This window comes from Sciurus carolinensis, chromosome 9 (assembly GCF_902686445.1).
Source record: "Sciurus carolinensis chromosome 9, mSciCar1.2, whole genome shotgun sequence".
Lineage (NCBI taxonomy): Eukaryota > Metazoa > Chordata > Mammalia > Rodentia > Sciuridae > Sciurus > Sciurus carolinensis.
In genome coordinates this window covers 38185622-38203996 of record NC_062221.1, presented here as the reverse complement: position 1 = coordinate 38203996, position 18375 = coordinate 38185622, and the positions used below count along the sequence as shown (strand labels likewise).

At 35.0% G+C, this 18375-nt stretch overlaps 1 pseudogene; it reads right to left on the bottom strand.

The window, feature by feature from the left end:
- Positions 1-12856: 12856 nt before the first annotated feature.
- LOC124992410 (14-3-3 protein beta/alpha-like) lies at positions 12857-13558 on the bottom strand (annotated as a pseudogene).
- Between the last annotated feature and the right edge of the window lie 4817 nt (positions 13559-18375).

Genomic DNA, 18375 nt, shown 5'->3' with positions numbered 1-18375 from the left:
TAGACTGTGTAGTAGCTGGTTCTTCCAGCTCTCCAGCCTGCAGACGGCCATTGTGGACTACCAGCTTCTGGTTGGGTAAGCCAATCTAATACATCCTCTTTTTATAATCATACTTCCAGTTGATTCCATTCCTCTACAGAACACTGACTAATACGGATGTCATTCAAAATAGTAGTAAGGAGAATGGTTGAAATGAGACTGAAAAGGTAGTCTGGTATTTGAATTTTAAATAATACATTTAGACTAATAATAATGATGATGTAAGAGTCATATTGCTGAAGATTTCCTGGATTTTCAGTGTGAGATGTCTTTTTTGCAAATTCAGTATGACTAGGTCAGTTCTGGACTTAATAGCATACATATATATTTTCACATAATAATGAAATTATTATGAATTCTTGGGAATAATCAAACAATGGCATGATGCCAATTTCCTCATTATTAGGTGAAGAGTAGTTAATCTGGAGAGTTGTGAGAAAGCTCATCTTCTTAGACCCATAAGAACCAAGGAGGGCTGGAGAGGAAGGCTCTTATAGTTCACTGGTGAAGTCAGTTTGGCAGACATGCCATGTCTGCCTTTACAAATTTGTATGTCTTTACAAATTATTAGAAAATCTGCTGAGCATAATAAAACTAAACTTGAAATATTAATCATTTCTGTTTTATTGTCACTCTCCACACAATAGATTACAAAATCCCTGACAGAAAATTATTTTTTTAATCACTGTTTATCTGTGTCTAGCATAGTACCTAGTACATCCTAGGCATTCATAAACTAAAAGGCAAATGAGTGAGTGAATGAAAAAGCCACAATATCATTTTGATTATTACTATTACTATTATTGACATCTAATAAGGTTAAGCTCTCCAGCTTGTTTTTCATCATGTTCACTAATAAGTCCTCTATTTATGGTTGGGTGGTTTATACTGGACTGAAGAAACAAATCTGGTATAAAATCCGTCATGTACTCTGACTTGTCCTCCTGAAGGCTCTATATCTGCCTGGATATCTTCTTATGATTTAAGGGTGTCCAACAGACAACTGGGATCTTGTTCCCTGAATTCAGGCTACAAGAAAAATACCTAGTACTGGTAATGAATAACCTAAAAGACTGGTGTCTCATGTAATCCCCAATGTGCTTTTTGTATCCTCAATCATCTGAGGAATATCCCAGCTGAAGGAATACCATGACAGCATAAAGAGATACTAAATTTTCATAGGTTTTAAGTTTTTACAGGCTACCAGATGCCTTGATGACTTTGGTTTTTGACTGAAACAGTAGTTTGAGTAGGAAAATGAATGGCATATATTCTGTGCCACCTTAAATCATTAAAGCAGTCTTACTGGCCAGTGGAATGATTTGGGTCCAAGTCAGATTAACATCTATTCTCTGCCATTTAGTTAGGGTTTAGTCTGTGCTTTGTATCAACTGCAAAACAAATAAGAGCCTATAAGCAAGTGCCTTTGAAGTCTGGGTATGAGCGGGACATAGCGAATGTTTTAGGGCCATTTTCTTTTCTTATATTCTTCAATATCATATATAAAATAGGAATATTTACTGCTATCATTTGTGAGAATGATGAGGACAAGATAAACTATTTCCATATCACTTTGCAAATCACTTAAAATGCATCAGGCATTAAAAAAAATCAATAAGTTATGGTAGTAGTGGTAGAGAGGAAAGGAAGCAATAATGGAAATAGCAGTAATCACATCCCAACATGAAACTCATCTCTAATCTGGGATCCCCCCCTTTTTCTGGTATCTGGTTAAACTTGGTTTAAGTTGTAGTTCCTTATTTTTATGAGATTCTACAGTTTCCCCAATTTCCTGGAGTTTACTGCCTCATGTGTTTCTTTGTGTCTATTTCATATCAATACATACTTCTTCTGTTTTTCTTGCCCAATTGCAATTATGGAAGAACCACATTGTTTTCCACAAGGATTCTTTTTGAAACCAGACACATGTAAAGGTTTCTACATGCATGAATTGTTTGGCATGGAGGTAGTGATATTTCTGGTGGTGGGAAGAAGAGGATATTGGCCTGGGTTTTCAACAACTTGCATGTGGAAACTGATCCTCAGGTTTAAGTCAGACTGGGAGATGATACAGCCATTTAAGGAATGGGATAAGGGACAAACTTGAAAAGAAATATTTCATATGATTACATATTTAGTTTATGCCGCAATAGTTCCAATATGTATTTTTCCTGCCTACTCCCATCATTTGAATGATGATTTTAACTTGTTGTTATTAAATATGAAATTAGATTAATATGAAATTCATACTGTTTTCTTTTGTGGCTCAGTGTGATCCAGAAAGGCTTTCTGTTGTGTCTGGAGAACAACAAAGTCTTTAGCATGTCAATTTATCAAAAACACATGGACTTAAGCTAATATGAATCAATTTACTTGTGAGAACTCTGAAAATAAAAGAGTAAAATGTCTTTAATTGATATGCATTGGAATGTGATGGCTGGTTAATTCAGAAGCTTATTCAGAAATCAATCTAGCCCCAATGTGGGGATAATGGACTGCTAATTGCCATTCATTTGAGCCTACTAATATCTTGTTTCCCACCCGCTATGTTGGCACGTCTGCCAAGCTGATCAACCTGAGCTATTGGATAAGGTTAAAGTGCTTGAGGCATTGAAGTCTCCAGTCATTCCACTCTCATCTATTGCTAATTTAAAAAAATATTTCAGAAAGGAAAAGTTGGAACAGCTAGCTACGATGGAGAAATCATTCTCTTTTAATGCCACACACTTTATTTTTGGAGCAATAAAGACATACAAGTTGAACTTGGAGGCTGAATAAGAACACATGTACCAAGAGCCCAGTTGAGAAATTATGAATTCCCAAGGACTGCAAATATTTGAACTTGGACCAAGGAAAAAATAAAATAATGGTTGTAAGTCAGAAATTTTGCCTGAATTTTCAAGTTAACTAGTGGGTCATAAGGGCTGTTTGTTCATTAATCATATTTCTGACAGAGGAGAAAACGTGGTTAATATAAAGTTAAGAACTAGAGTTTTCATAAAAGATCAATTTAACCCAACTCAATGATTTTTATAAAAGAAATTACAAGGCCAGGAAGGTTAAGTGATTGGCCCACACCATGGATTTAGAGTCAGAGCCAAAACTTATTTTCAACTGTTGGGATTTTCACACAAATTTCATCCTGGTGATATCTGGTTTCCTAGAATGTCTCTTTCAAGAAAAACATATTAGACTCTTTATTTCTTTATTGAATGTTTTTTCTTGAAGAACTACTGTGTTCCCAGCCCTGTGCTAGGAACACAGTACTTATGAGCAAATGAGGAGGGAAGATGGTGGATTAGAGGAAGGACACACTCCCCCAGCAGTTTCTCAGCTCAAGACTTAAAAAGTGGGAAGACTGCTTCTCAGTGAGGTAGGGGAATAAGGAAATTCACTAAAATTCAACAATGGACAGTAAAAAATCAGATGGACACAGGAAGTCAGAAATGTTGAACATAATGTAAGAAAAACTACACTAGAGATGTACCAGCTTAACTGGTGGGGATTTCAGCACTGCTAGTCAACTGCTGAGGGTATTAGAACACAGGAGAGGATAAAGGAAAGCACAGTGAATAAAATTGGCACGGGGGAACTTATGGAATAGAGGGACTGATCTCAACTGATCCAGAGATAGATCAGAGGGGGAAGTTGTGGAGTGAAAGGAGTTCAAAATCAATCAACTGAGGGGTGGAATGTCCCATGGGAATCAGAGTTTTATGGTGGGAACCATTTTTAAATGGCCATGTGGCAATGAGCAGAGGCAGGAGACTGGGAACTCATAAAGGAAATTGTCAGCCTGACCCAGCAGTTGTTTAGAACATGGTGAGGTTCAGAGTGTGCCTGGTCTATAGTAATTGAAACAGGCACAGAGAATACTGTGGCTAGGGTGATCTAGGCTTAGGAAATCAAGGAGTGAGAGTCCCTGTCGACTTCCTATGGAGTTTCATATGCGCATTGGGAAGACATCAGTAACTGTCAGACAGGAGCATCTGTCCTCCAGGTCTGATCTTAAATAATTCACATCCCTGGTGGTGGAGTAAGTGAAACCTGCAGAGGGTTAGATTTCTCATCCTAAAGGTGGAATCTGGGGGAGGGCCCTGAGACCCAGAAACTCAATTGAGGTTGTCATCACCCAGAAATAGGGGTGTAGATCAAATCTTAAATAACCACCAACAGAGTTCCAAAGGTCAGCCCATACTAAATTCCAACTACTGGAACTTCCAATTTAGAAGTCTGCATCAGCTCCATATGGGAGTACATCATCTGTTAGCAGTTCTAAGTCTATCCCATCCCATACTGGGAGATGGGTAGTAAAAGCTACTACAACCAGCTCTGGCTTCTGGCCATAACAGCTGGCAGCTTGGTTGGAAACACAAAAAAGCGGGATTTAACTACTTTGAACTCTTGAACCAAGGGTCACAGAGTCCAAAAACAAACGTGAAGAATGACACAACAGCATAATCAATGAAAATTCATATGAGCCAACAGTTTTGACAACCTCCGTGAAAAAATTCCTTTATTTCTCATTAAGGATTTTTTTCCCCTACCCTACCTTTTTATTCTCTACTTTTGAAAAATAAATTTTATATTTTTATTATTTTTAAATTTTGTTTTATTTTTACTTTTTTTCCATTCTGCATGATCGTGTGTATATGTGTGTGTGTGTGTGTGTGTGTTCTCACTGTGTGTATAGGTTTATATGTATACATACATATATGTAAATTATATAAGTATATATAACTGTTCTTTCATTTTAATTTCTCTCTTCTTTATCCATTTATTTTTAGATTTGGTTCAACTTTGGGGGTGTAAAATTTTACATGTTCGAATTGTTTTGATCTTGTATTTGTTTGCACCTTGGTTTTTGTTCCCCATATTACCCAATTTTCAATCTCTTCCCCAACTAATATGCAAAATTTTTTTGTTCCTTTTTTATTTTATTTTTTAGCTACTTTTTACTCCTCTTTCTTTATAGCCATCATCTGCTACTTATCTCCTACTTCTCCTCTGCTCACTTTTTAAATATTTCAAACTTTCTCTTGCCTTACCATCCTATTTTTAACTTCACTTAAGAAATGGTTTTTCTACTATCTGGTAGATTTATATGGCTTATGAAGTTCCTATATCATTCCAGTTGTGAGAATTATTAATGCAGTGTATGAAATAGTAGACACCTGCTATTTAATGTCTGATCTAATTCATAGTTGTTTAAATACTGACCTGGCTATTCCTTTAGTGTTATAGATGTCAAAGTAGACACAAGACATCTATTTTAAGACTGTACATCAGTTGATAATATTATTACTATTTCTTGCTTCCCCCTTTCTCTAAAAGGGACTAAAAAGTAATTGGTACACTTCAAGTTCACAGTAGAAATCCTACTGCTTAACAATATCCACAACTTGGCCAAGCAACAACAAATCTCATTCCACCCATGATCTAGCTGGGTGAGGGTTACCTGCTTATTTACATTTTCATATAAGAATACCTGTTCATCAGCTGAGATGGATTTTACTTCCCCCACAATGGAACCCAGAGATATGGAAGTAGATGAAATTCCAGCAAAACAATAAAATACTGATTATTAAAATTTTCAGTGGACTAAAAGAAAATCTAAAGAATTTATTAGAGAGCAAATACAGGAGGTGAAAGCCCAAAGTAATAAAGAAATAAAGACATTGAAAAGAAACCAATCAGTACTTTTCATAAACATAAGTTAAAAATTCCAGTTGTGAGAATTATTAATAAGTTAACATAAGTTAAAAATTCACTTGAAAGTAACAGCAACAGAATAGATTGCACAAAAACTAGAACTTAAGGTCTCAAAGACTACCTCAGACCTTGAAGACAGAATATAAACTTGAATACTCATTATGCAAAAAAGGGAAAGAACATGATCAAAATATGTAAGAACTCTTGGATCACATCAAGAGACCATGTCTGAGATTCACTGGAATAGAAGAGAACATGGTAACAAAGACTAAAGACATTAAAAACATCCTCAGTGATATTGTAGCAGAAAAAATTCTCCTCCTTGGAAATGAGACAGACATCAACATACAGGATGCATTTTGGACCCCAAATAGACAAAATCAAAACAGAGTTTCTCCTATCCACATCATAATAAAAATGCCTAAAGTAAGGAAAGAATATTAAAGTCTGCAAGAGTGAAACATCAGGTCTCAGAGGTAAACCAGTAAGGCTCACTTTTGTCTTCTTAACTCAGATTCTAACACCAAAGACGACCTGAATTGAGATATTCCAAGATATTCTAAAAGAAAATAATTGCCAGTCAAGATTGCTATATCCAGAAAAGTTATCTTTCAGAACCAATATAGAAATAAAAACTTTCCTTGATAAGAATAAACTAAAATAATTCATGACCACTAAGTCAGCACTTCAAGAAGACTTAAAGATATACTGTACACAGAAGAATTAAAAAAAAAAAAACCAAAGCTTTCAAATAGATGATCAGCAGAAAAGAAAATAACTAAATTAAAATTAAGACAGAATTAAATATAACAAACAGTCCAAAATGGCATGAACCAACAAACATCTATCCATAATACTACTGAATGTAAATGGTCTCAGTTCCCCAACTGAAGACATAGTTGGCAGAACGGACTAAAAAACAAGGTACAACTATATGCTGTTTGTAAGAGACTCATCTCATAGGCAAACATACCCATAGTAAAAAAGTAAAATAATGAAAAATTTATTCTATAAAAATGGGGTTTGAAAACAAGCAAGCAAAAGCAGATTCCAAATAAAAGTTAATCAAAGGGAACAAGAAGATCATTAAATACTGGTAAAGGGAACAATCTAGTAAGAACATATAACAATAATATTTATGGCCCAAATGTCAGTGCATATATAAATACATTTAAAAAACACTTCTTCTGGTAAATGAATGGAAATGGAGACTATCATGCTGAGTAAAATAATCCAGAACCAAAAAATCAAAGGTCAAATGTTTTTTCTGATATGCAGAAGTTATCCAAAATAAAGGGGAGAAAGAGAGAGAGAGAGAGAAAGGAAAAAGGGGAGATTCCATCAAAATAGATCAATGGAATAGATGAAGGGAAATGAGAGGGAGGAGAGACAGGAAAAGGGAAGAATAGTGGAATGAATCTAACCTAACTTTCTTATGTACATATACCACAGTGAATCTCACCATCATATATATCCATGAGACACTAATTTTTAAAAATACTATAAGTAAATAGCAGAGAGATCAGTAGAGTAGAGGGGACGGGAATGGGGGAACAAGGAAGAGAAAGAAAGGTGAAAAGGAATTAGATCAAATTATATTCTACAACTTTATAATTATGTCAGAAAGTATCCTGGTTTTATATATAAATAAAAAGAACCAGTAAAAATACTTCTTGACATTAAATCCCAGATAGAACAAAACACAATAATACTGAGTGATTTCAACACATCCCTTTCACCAACAGATAATTAATCCAAACATAAAATTAATAAAAATATTTCTGACCTAACAGATGGTCCTAAATTAAATGGACCTAACAGACACCTACAGAATATTCTACCCTGAAATAGATGAATTCACTTTCTTCTCAATAGTTCATGGAATCTTTTCCAAAGTATACAAAATTATAGTTTGGTCATAAGTCATAGCAAATACAAATAAAAAGATATAATCCTATGCATTCTATCAGTTCATAATGGAATGAGATTAGAAATTATAGAAACCACATAAGCACATGGAGAATGAATAATACTCTTTTAAATGAGGAATGGATCATAAAAGAAGTGAGAGAAGAAATTCTTAGAAATCAATGAGATACAACATATCAAAATCTCTGGGGCAGCATAAAGAGAGTTCAAAGAGAAAAGTTTGTAGCCTTGAGTGCCTATATTAAAACAATAGAAAGATCCCAAATATATAATCTAATGCTACATCTCAAGACCTTGAAAAGGAAGAACAAACTAATGCCAAATAAGTAGAAGATAGGAAATAATTAAGATCAGAGCTGCAATTAGTAACAATTAGAATAGAAAACAATGAAAAAAGAACATTTAAACAAAGACTTAGTCCTTTGAAAAGATAAACAATATTGATGAACCTTTAGATAAACTAAAAAAAATAATAAGAGAGAAAACCAAAATTAACACAATTAGCAATGAAAAAGTTGATATCACCATAGACACTACTGAAATCTAGAGTATCATTAGAAACTTTTTGAAAATTCATGCTCTGGTAAAATATATTGACAAATTTCTAGATAACATATGACCTGCCCAAATTGAACCATGAAGATATAAAGAATCAAACAGACCAATATCAAAGAACAAAATTGAAACAGCAATTAAAAGTCTTGTAACAAAGATAAGCCCAGGACTGAATGGATTCTCAGCCAAGTTCTACCACACCTTTAAAGAAGATCTACCCTCAGTTTTGCTCAAATTATTATATGAAATTGAAAGGAAGAGAACACACCCCAATACATTCTATGAAGTCAGCATAACCCTGATATCAAAACCATACAAAAACATCAATAAAAGAAAAAGAGAGAACAATATCACTAATGAACACTGAATTAAAAATCCTTGATAAAATATTAGCAAACCACATTCAAAAACACATCAAGAAGATAGCACACTATGATCAAGTAGATTTCCTCCCAAGGATAAAAGTTTGTTTTAACATAAACAAATAAACAAATGTAATTCACCACATAAATAGAATTAAGGACAAGAACAACATGATATTCTCAATAGATTCAGAGGAAAAGCCTTCAATAAAATCTAGCACCCACTCATGGGACACAAGGAACTTACCTCAACATTATAAAGGTTATATATGGCAAACACACAGCAAATATCATAATGAATGAAGAAAAACTGAAAGCATTTCCTATAAAATCAGGAACAAGACAAGGATGCCCATTCTCACTACTCATTTTCAATATAGTCTTTAAAACTCTAACCAGAGCAATCAGTCAAGAGAAGGAAATTAAAGGACTATAAATAGACAAAGAAGTCAAATTATTTCTATTTGCTGATATCATGATTCTATATCTAGAAGACCTGAAAAACTCTACCAGAAGATTTCTATAGCTGATCAATAAATCAGCAAAGCAGCGGGATATAAGGTCAACATTCATAAATTAATAACTTTCCTATACTCCAGTAGAAATTCTGCTGAGAAAGAAATCAGGAAAACTATCCCATTTGAAAAATATAAATACTTGGGAATTAATCTAATGAAGGAGGTGAACAAGCTCTACAATGCAAATTAAAGAACACCGAAGAAGGAAATTGAAGATCTTAGAAGATGGAAAGACATCCCATATTCTTGGATAGGCAGAATTAATATCACTAAGTTGGCCATATTACCAAAAGTACCACGTAGATTCGAATTAATCCCCATCAAAATACCAAGGGCATTCTTTCCAGAACTAGGAAAAATCATGCTAAAATTCATTTGGAAGAATAAAAGACCCAGAATAGCCAAAACAATCTTGAACAAGATGAGTAATACTGGATGTGTCAATATATCTGTTCTCAAATTATACCATAGAATTACAGTAACAAAACAACATGGAATTGCCATCAAAATAAACATGAAAACCAATGGAATAGACTAGAAGGTGCAGAAACACACCCATATACTAATAGTCACCTGATACTTGACAAAGGAGTCAAAAATGTATGTTGGAGAAAAGATCACCTTTTTAACAAATGATGCTGGGAAAACTGAATATCCATATGTAGAAGAATGAAACTAGATCCCTATCACTCACCTTGTACAAAAGTCAAATCAAAGTGAATCAAAGACTTAGGAATTATGAAACAACAACAACAAAAACAACAAAGAAAACTTTTTAACTGCTAGAAGAAAATAGAGGGTCAACACTTCAACATATTGGTGCAGGCACTGACTTCCTTAATGTGATCCCTAAAACTTAAGAAATAAAATCAAGAATCAATAAGTAGTATAGCATCAAATTAAAAACTTTCTGTATAGCAAATGAAATAATTAAGGGCATAAAGAGAGAGTATACAGAATGGGAGAAAATCTTTGCCAGTTATTCCTCTAACAGGGGATTAATATTCAGAATACATAAAGAATTGAAAAAGCTTAACACCATAAAAACCACACAAGCAATAAATGGGAAAAAGAACTTAACAGATATTTCCCAGAAGAAGAAATGAAAAAGACCAACAAATATATGAACAAAAAAATCTTCAACATCTTCATTAATCAGAGAAATGAAAATCAAAATTACACTAAGATTTCATATCACTACAGTCAGAATGGCAATTATCAAGAATACAAATAGTAATAAGTGCAGGTGAGGATGTGGGAAAAAGGCACACTACTACATTGTTGATGCAACTGCAAATTAGCACAACCATTCTGAAAAGAGTTACAAAGATTCCTTAAAATCTAGGATTGGAACCCTGCTCTCCCATCCCTTGGTATTTATCCAAAGAACTAAAATAAAAATTCTATAGTGATACAGCCACACCAATGTTTAAAGTAGCACATCTCAGTGAAGTTATGAAGCCAACCCACTGACCATCAATATGTGAAGAGATTAAGAAAATGTAATATATATACACAATGGAGCTTTACTCAGTCATAGAGAAGAATGAAATTATGGGATTTGCTAGTAAATGGGTGGAAGTGGAGAACATCACACTAAGTGAAATAAACCAGACTTAGAAATTCAAGGGTTGAATGTTTTCTCTCATATATGGAAGCAAGAGCAAAGTAAGGGGGAAAAGGTGGATGGTCAGATAACCTAAAGATAGAGGGCAGATCAGTGGAGTAATTTTAAGAGAGTAGAAGAAGGAAATTGAGGGGCAGGTAGTAGGGAAAGAATAGAAGAGTTAATACTGTATGAATTTAATACAATTATACTATGTGCATGCATAAATGTATCTACCTTTATGTTTATAAAACACTATGTAAAAAAAAAAAATAAGTGAGTGGAAGAAAGCCCAGTAGAGTATAGAAAGGAGAATTGGGAGAGGAAGTATAGGAGTGAATAGGAAGGTTGAAATGAATTTCATGCATATATGATTATGTCCAAGAGACCACAGGTAATATGTACTAACAGAAATGCACGGATAAAAACATAAAAAATAAAATAATATAAAACCTTTGGGGAAAAAGAAAAGAGAAAATGAGCCCTTGACTTCAAGGGCTTATACAAAAGAGAGTTGGGCAAGACACGTAGGGTTAACTCAAGCAGAAGGCCAGAATGGGTACAGGGTGAGGAGCCTGAGGGCAAGGTCAGGTTGGTGGGTGGGCAGGGAGATCAAGGAGTTTTTAATGATAAGTAGGTGATTGCCAGGTGAGGAAGGAGAGAATCAGCACCCTTTACTGAGCTCTACGATTTTAAATGTGAGTTTTAAATAGGTGTTCCTTTGGGTAGCTATAGCATGCGTCCACAGCTTTGATATTGAAGACAGAGCTAGATTTCAGTCTGAATCACTTCCTGATCCTTATTTCTTGTGCCAGGTACCAGCTCCAGATACTCAGTAGAAGAATGTTGTAAACCAAAGGACCCTACCTGGGATAAACACATGGCCTTCAATCTATGAGATCATTATTAATTTGAGAGAGATGAAAAAATGATTATTCAGGTCTTTTGTCCATTTTTTAATTGAGCTATGTCTTTGTCTTTCTATTAATTTGGGTGAATTCCTTATATATTTTGGATATTAACCCCTTATCAGATATACAGTTCACAAATATGTTCTCCCAACCTATGGGCTGTCTGTTTATTTTCCTTTGCTGTGAAGACATTTTTTGGCTTTACATAGTTTCTATTATTTAGTTTTATTTTGTTGCTTGAGCTTTTAGTGTGATATGAATTTTTTTTTTAAATCAGTACCATGATTTAAAAAATGTCAAAGAACTTTTATTTTAGGGGCTAATGGGTTCAGATCTTACACTTGAGTCTTTAAACTTTTTTGAGTTGATTTTTGTTAATGGTATAATTTATAGGGTCCAATTTCATTCCTTTGTGTGCGGATATCCTGTTTTCTGAAAAACATTTATAGGGAAGAGACTATCTTTCCCCCATAGTATTGTTTTGGTGGTCTTGTTGAAAATTAATTGACTGTGTATGCTGGGGTTTATTTCTGGGCTTTTGTGTTTCATTGCTCTGTGTTTCATTTTAAGCTAGTTCCATGCTGTTTTGATTACTATGTAGTTTGAAATCCGTAAGTGTGATGCTTCCGACATTGTTTTTCTTTTTTTGTTTTATTTTGTTTTAACCTTAAGATTGTTTTTGCTATTCAGGAACTTTTGTGGTTTCATTTGACTTTTAGAATTGCTTTTTTCTATTTCTGTGAAAAGTGCCATTGGAATTTTGATAGGGATTACATTAAATGTATACACTGCTTTAGGTAGTGTCAATATTTTAACAATATTAATTATTTCAAAAACACAAAATTTCTTTCTGTATACTTGTGTCTTTTTCAATTCGCTTATGAAAGGAAATTGCTTCACATGTTCCCATGTTCATTGCAACATTAACTCATTAATGAATAAATAAATTAAGATGAATACATTAACATTAATATGTATGTATTTGTGTGTGTGAATGGCACTATCCTTGCTTTTAAGGGCTGAATAAGACTCTATTTCATAATATTCCATTACATAATATACATATATATATAATATATTAACGTGTAATATATTTATTAAATGAAATTGAGTGGATATTATCCAGCTTTCAAAAAAGCAGGGAATACTGCCATTTTTTAATTGCACATGGATTACTGTCCGGGTTCAGAGTAACACTGAATAGATCACAAAGCATGATAAACATTAGTTCTCCCCCTCCCCAGCATTTCTGTCATCTCCCTGGTTTTATCCACACAATGAGATTGTCCCTAAGTCAGGGCGTGATCAGGATGCTGTCTTTGTAAGGCTCCACTGTCTATCCAATTCAGCAAAAATGCTATCAAATGCCATTTTGCCAAGCTGCAGGCCTTTTCAGGAGAATTGAGAATCTCAGTCAAAGACTGAGAAATTAAGTGCCATACCAAGTCAAACTGGTGTGTTTCTCTCTCTAGTGGTGTGTTTCTCTCTCTAGTAAGCCTGCTGAGAGTTCATCACTGGGATTTGTTTATCGTCTCCAGATGTCACCTTAGAAAAACACCTAAAATAATCTCCTTTCATTTTCAAGAACACTGTACTTTCTGGTTGGGTAGCATTGGGAATAAGGCATTTGTCCAGCAGCCCCAGAACATCATTGCAAATGTCCTGCAGCTCCACCTGGATCTCCTCAAGATCCTCTTTGTTCATCTGCTGCTGCTTCTCATGCCTCTGTTTTTGGCAGTGTTGAAGATGACAGGCCAGGAAGAACTGCAAGCACCTACTACATTCTTGGAGGCAACAGAGCAGATTTCTCTCATGGCTGGAGAGTTGGTGCCCCAGTTCCATGCCAGCCCGCACAGCCACAGACATCACCACAGTGCCCGCCTGCTCAGAGAGTTTGACTTTCTGTATCAGCTCATTTTTGTCCATGGTCCTTACTGTGGGAAGGCTGCAGTAGGAAAACGTGCTTCCAAGGAAGCTCTGGGAGACTCATTTCCTTCCCATGTCACTCCCCAGGCAGTCAGGGTGGCTGTGGTAGCCACAGTGGAAAGTGCTCTAGCCCAGATGCTGCCATTTGTGATAACATAGAAGAAACTGTTAGAGTAGGTAGATAGACATGAAGGTGATACGGGGAAGGAAAATAGGGCTCAATCCATCTTGAGTGTCAAAAAAGTCATCCCTACTGGGTGACAAGACACCCTGCTCATAGCCTTGCCTCCTCCACCACTAGGTACTGCCTTCTTGAACTAAAAGAAATTGTAGCCAACCTAAGGGACTTCCCAACTTTGAAGCATGTGCAAAGCACTGAGTCACTAAGCCCTGGCGGGAAACTGTGGAGCACCTGGAACCTGGAGTACATAACATAGAAGGGAGATTTCCAGACCAAATAGAAAAATGAGCCAAGGGGAAAACACCACTCCATTCCTCTCTGGGAGAATGTCCACTCTATGCACTTCAATGTGTAATTTCATCTTATGAAACTGTTTATACTGTCTAAGTCTCTTGACTGAAAATTTTCTTTGAAGAAGACAAGAACTAAGGATTGATATTGCCAGTGATAAAACTAGAGACCATGATTGTAAGAGAAATAAACCAGAAAGAAAAATATTGCATATGCAATATTTCTCACTCATATGCAAAATTAAACAGAAATCGAACATATAGAAACTGAGTAGAACTGGTTGACAGGGGCCAGTGGTGGGGAGGATAAAGAAAGAAGTAGGTCAAAAGTTAAAAAATTGCAGTTAGAGTGAAGGAGTGTAGCAACCCGATATATAGCATGAGGACTATAAAGTTATTGTACTGTACACTGGAAATTTACTTAGAGAATAGATTCCCAGCTCTAAACACACACACACACACACACACACACACACACACACACACACACGATGGACAGGTTAAAAAATCATTTCATTATATATATGTATATCCAAACAGTATATCATATGCCTTCATATATATGAGAAAGAGATTGAACAAGTTTTACAAACTTCTCCCACTCTCTTTCAAACTCTCACTGCTCAATCTAACTGAAACCTTACATTAGTTTACAATATGCTTTAATTTTCACAAATTATTATTTTATTCTGGAATATAATAGTGTAGTTATTATAGGTTTGAAATTCTGCTTCTACCAACTACCTGTCGGCTATATGAACAAGGGCAAATTACTTCTCTATGCTTTTCCTCTCCTGTAAAATGCAGACAAAATATACAGTAGAGAACTTATGACATTCTTGTGAAGTCTAGATGAATAACTAAAATGTTTCCAATAGTGCCTGGCATTAGTAAGTCCTGTATGAATTTTAGCTGTTGTTATCTCATTTGAATGATACAGTAACTCTATAAAGTCAGCAGCAAAAGTAAATATTCCATGTAACATCTTACTCAGATATCATCTGAATTCTGAAAACCAAAACCACTTATCATCTTTATAAGATCATTCACGGATTACAGAAGCCCAAGGCCCTTCATCAATTTTTGTTTTTCCAAATTCTTCATGGATTAAAATCTCAGCTCCTTCACCCACTCTGAGAAGGATTTGCTGTTTCCCATTGAGTCATCCCTCCTCCTTTTACATCATCCCTATTTACCATCAACCATTGATAGAAACACGTTTTTTACAATATAAAGTTCTTCAGTGGGATAAAGCTTCTATCAAACACTTGAGAGATTTGATGAGTGGTCAAATTGTACCCTTTTCAGCAAACAACTTGAAATTATATATGAGGGCTTTCTCCTGCCCTGCCACAGAAATTTCTAATGCCTACATCATCTCATGCTGTCCTCCATGTACTTATCATCTTGTTATCTTCTCTCTTCCCTCATTTTTCTTTGATTTTTCTTTCTCTTCTTAACTTCCCCAGTAATAGTAATAATCAAATTTATATCTTTCTCTCCCTCATGTATGCAAAGAAACTCAGCTGCCACCCTCTTCTCTTCCTCCTTCTCCTCCTGCTCCTCCTCCCCTTGGCTCCTATTCTCAGTATCTTCTTTTATCCCAAGTATCTTATCACAGACTTTCTTAAACAAAGATAATTCTCTCTTTGGACAAGCGCCAACTGTTAAGAAAATGGATTTTTTCCTCTGCATTATAAACACACAATTAAATCAAAGCACAGAGAATTTATGTGGATTGTTGAAAGTTACCCATGGAGATTCAGGAGAACAAGGACTTTTATTGAATTGCTTGGACTCCAATCCAATCCAATATCTTTTGTCCTCTTATTTAAGGAATAGTTATGAGATATTATCTTTTGACGTATTTATTTAATATGTTTCAGTTGAAGGCACTATGCTAGAGATTTCAAAGATGATTAAGACTTACTGAGTCCATGCCCCTAAAGTACTTAAAAATCTACCATGTACCTGAATCTTTTATAGGTTGCAAGGAAAATGACCTTCCATCAACTAGAATAGTTCTGTTCTTGTCAATGTTACAGTTTGGGCTTTGGTCTAAGATTTTTGCTGAAGAAATGGCTTATAGTTTAAAAATGGCTTATAGTTTGAAAGGAAAGGAAAGAAAGGAAAATAATCTTTGATATAGACAGATTACTGTAGAATTCCTTTGATTTATCATTATATATTTTCTTAATATTCCCCTGAGATGTAATGACACAATTTTATTCATTGTTACTTAAATAAAATTATCCTCACTCAACCTATCCATTTATTTATGTTAATTTTTGTCATATCTTCTTCAAATTTGTCATAACACATATACACATACAGCCAGAGAAAAATCTTTCTCCTTATAATTGGTGCTAAGTATGTCCCCTCAAAATTCATGTGTTGAAATCTCAAACCCTAGTACCTTAGAATGAAAGCATATTTGGAGATTAGGTTTTTAAAGAGGTGATTAAAGTAAAATGGGACTCTTAAGGCCCTAATTCAATGTGACCAGTATCCTTATAAAAAAAAGGAAGTGACACCAGGAGTGAGCACCACCCAGGCTATTTGAGGATATTGCAGAAAGTTGGTTCTCTGCAAGCCAGAGAACAGTCCTCAGGAGAAACCAGATTGACCTGTACCTTGTTCATGGGCTTCTAGCCTCTAAAATTGTGAGGAAAATAAGTGTCTACAGCTTGAACCACTCTGTCTGTATTATTCTATTATGGCAGCCCTAGTAAACTAATTCAATCAGGGTTATGCTTTTTCCACATTTTTTCTTAGATCATGAATATTTTTCTATGTCAATAAAAATCCTTCATGAAACAATATGTGGCTATGGGGAAACATCCCTATTTTATGACATTCAGCTTTTGTCCTGGTTTGCTGAAAGAACCATCAAAATTGAGAATTAATGAAACCATGGGTACCCTTAGAATGTCTGAATAGGAAGCTATTGGGGTGATTATCTGGGATATAATCATGCTGATACTTCATTTCAACCAAGAATGGTAATATAGGCACCATATTTTCCACCGCCATCAACACTCCTTCATGGCAGTGTTACCTCATTATTGCTACCACAGTTAAAGGCCTGTCAGCATGTCCATTATGAACTTCCATTATCAGGGCTTTAAAACACAGCCATTAAGACTTGATTTGAAATGAAACTCTGCAGAACCAATTTTCACATTTTCTTCTTTAAACCTTTCATTTCTGAACTTCCATTGTGACTCGGTTTGAATGTCATTAAAACGATAAAGGGGATTACTAACAGGAGCTTACTAGTTTCTGATTTGTGTTTGGATTCTTTAAATAGAACAGCTTTACTTTAAAATAGAATTTCATAGCCCATTGCTTGATCATATCGATTAGCTGAGCCTTCTAAGTTACCTTAAAATAAACCTATGAAGATACTAAAACCTAATAAAGGTTGCATATCTCCAATGGCACTTTTTCAGCTATTTAGCCCACATCCCAATAAGGCTTCTCAGAGATCTGGGGCAAAAAGAATAATTGCCTAGCATTTTGCTTTGATACATTAATTTTTTTGAGAATAAACTTTTCATGATAGAAAAGAACTTTATGCTATGATAGGAAGACCACTGAATTGCTTATTAGGAACCTGAGATTCAACCTAGGAGACTGAGAACTTCAGTGTCTCCAGTGACATTATGACACCTCAGACTGACTACCTGCAGGTAACATTAACTGAGGACCCTCCCTAACTCACTCACCAGAAGAACTCTTAGGGGCCAAATGAGACAGAGCAATCACCTGTGCTTCAGAATCTGAAATGACAGTTACCTCTTACTTGTGTATGTCAGAACTGCATTGACCTTTTTGAAAAGATAAAGTATACATTGGTACCCTGTTTCGATGAACATAGGGCTTGGCATGGAAAGGTTGTGAGACTTTCCTAAAATAAAGAGGACAAGAAATTTCTAGTTAAGGACCTTGAGGGTTTTCCATTTTACCAAGGAATATCTCTCTAAAAGTTCACATTCCTATTTTGTCTGTTTTTGTAGTTTTTTTAAACATTATTTGAAATGCAGAGACACAACAAGCAGCCTTTCTACATTTCCTGGAGTTTGACTCACACTTTTATTTTTAGTTATTTAAATTGTTATTTTTAGATACTTTTTTTTTTTTGGTGATTTACATGAGAAGTTCCTCTATTTTAATGCAATTTACCTCATGTGCTCCTCATTCGTTTATCTTAGTAACCTAAAATAAATAACCAATTAGTGTAGATTTGGTCATTTCTTAGAACAGAGAACATTCAGTCTTCTTTTAGTTTACTAATTGGAAGTGATCAGTCATGGGGCATGTACAAATTAGACTAGGGAATTATT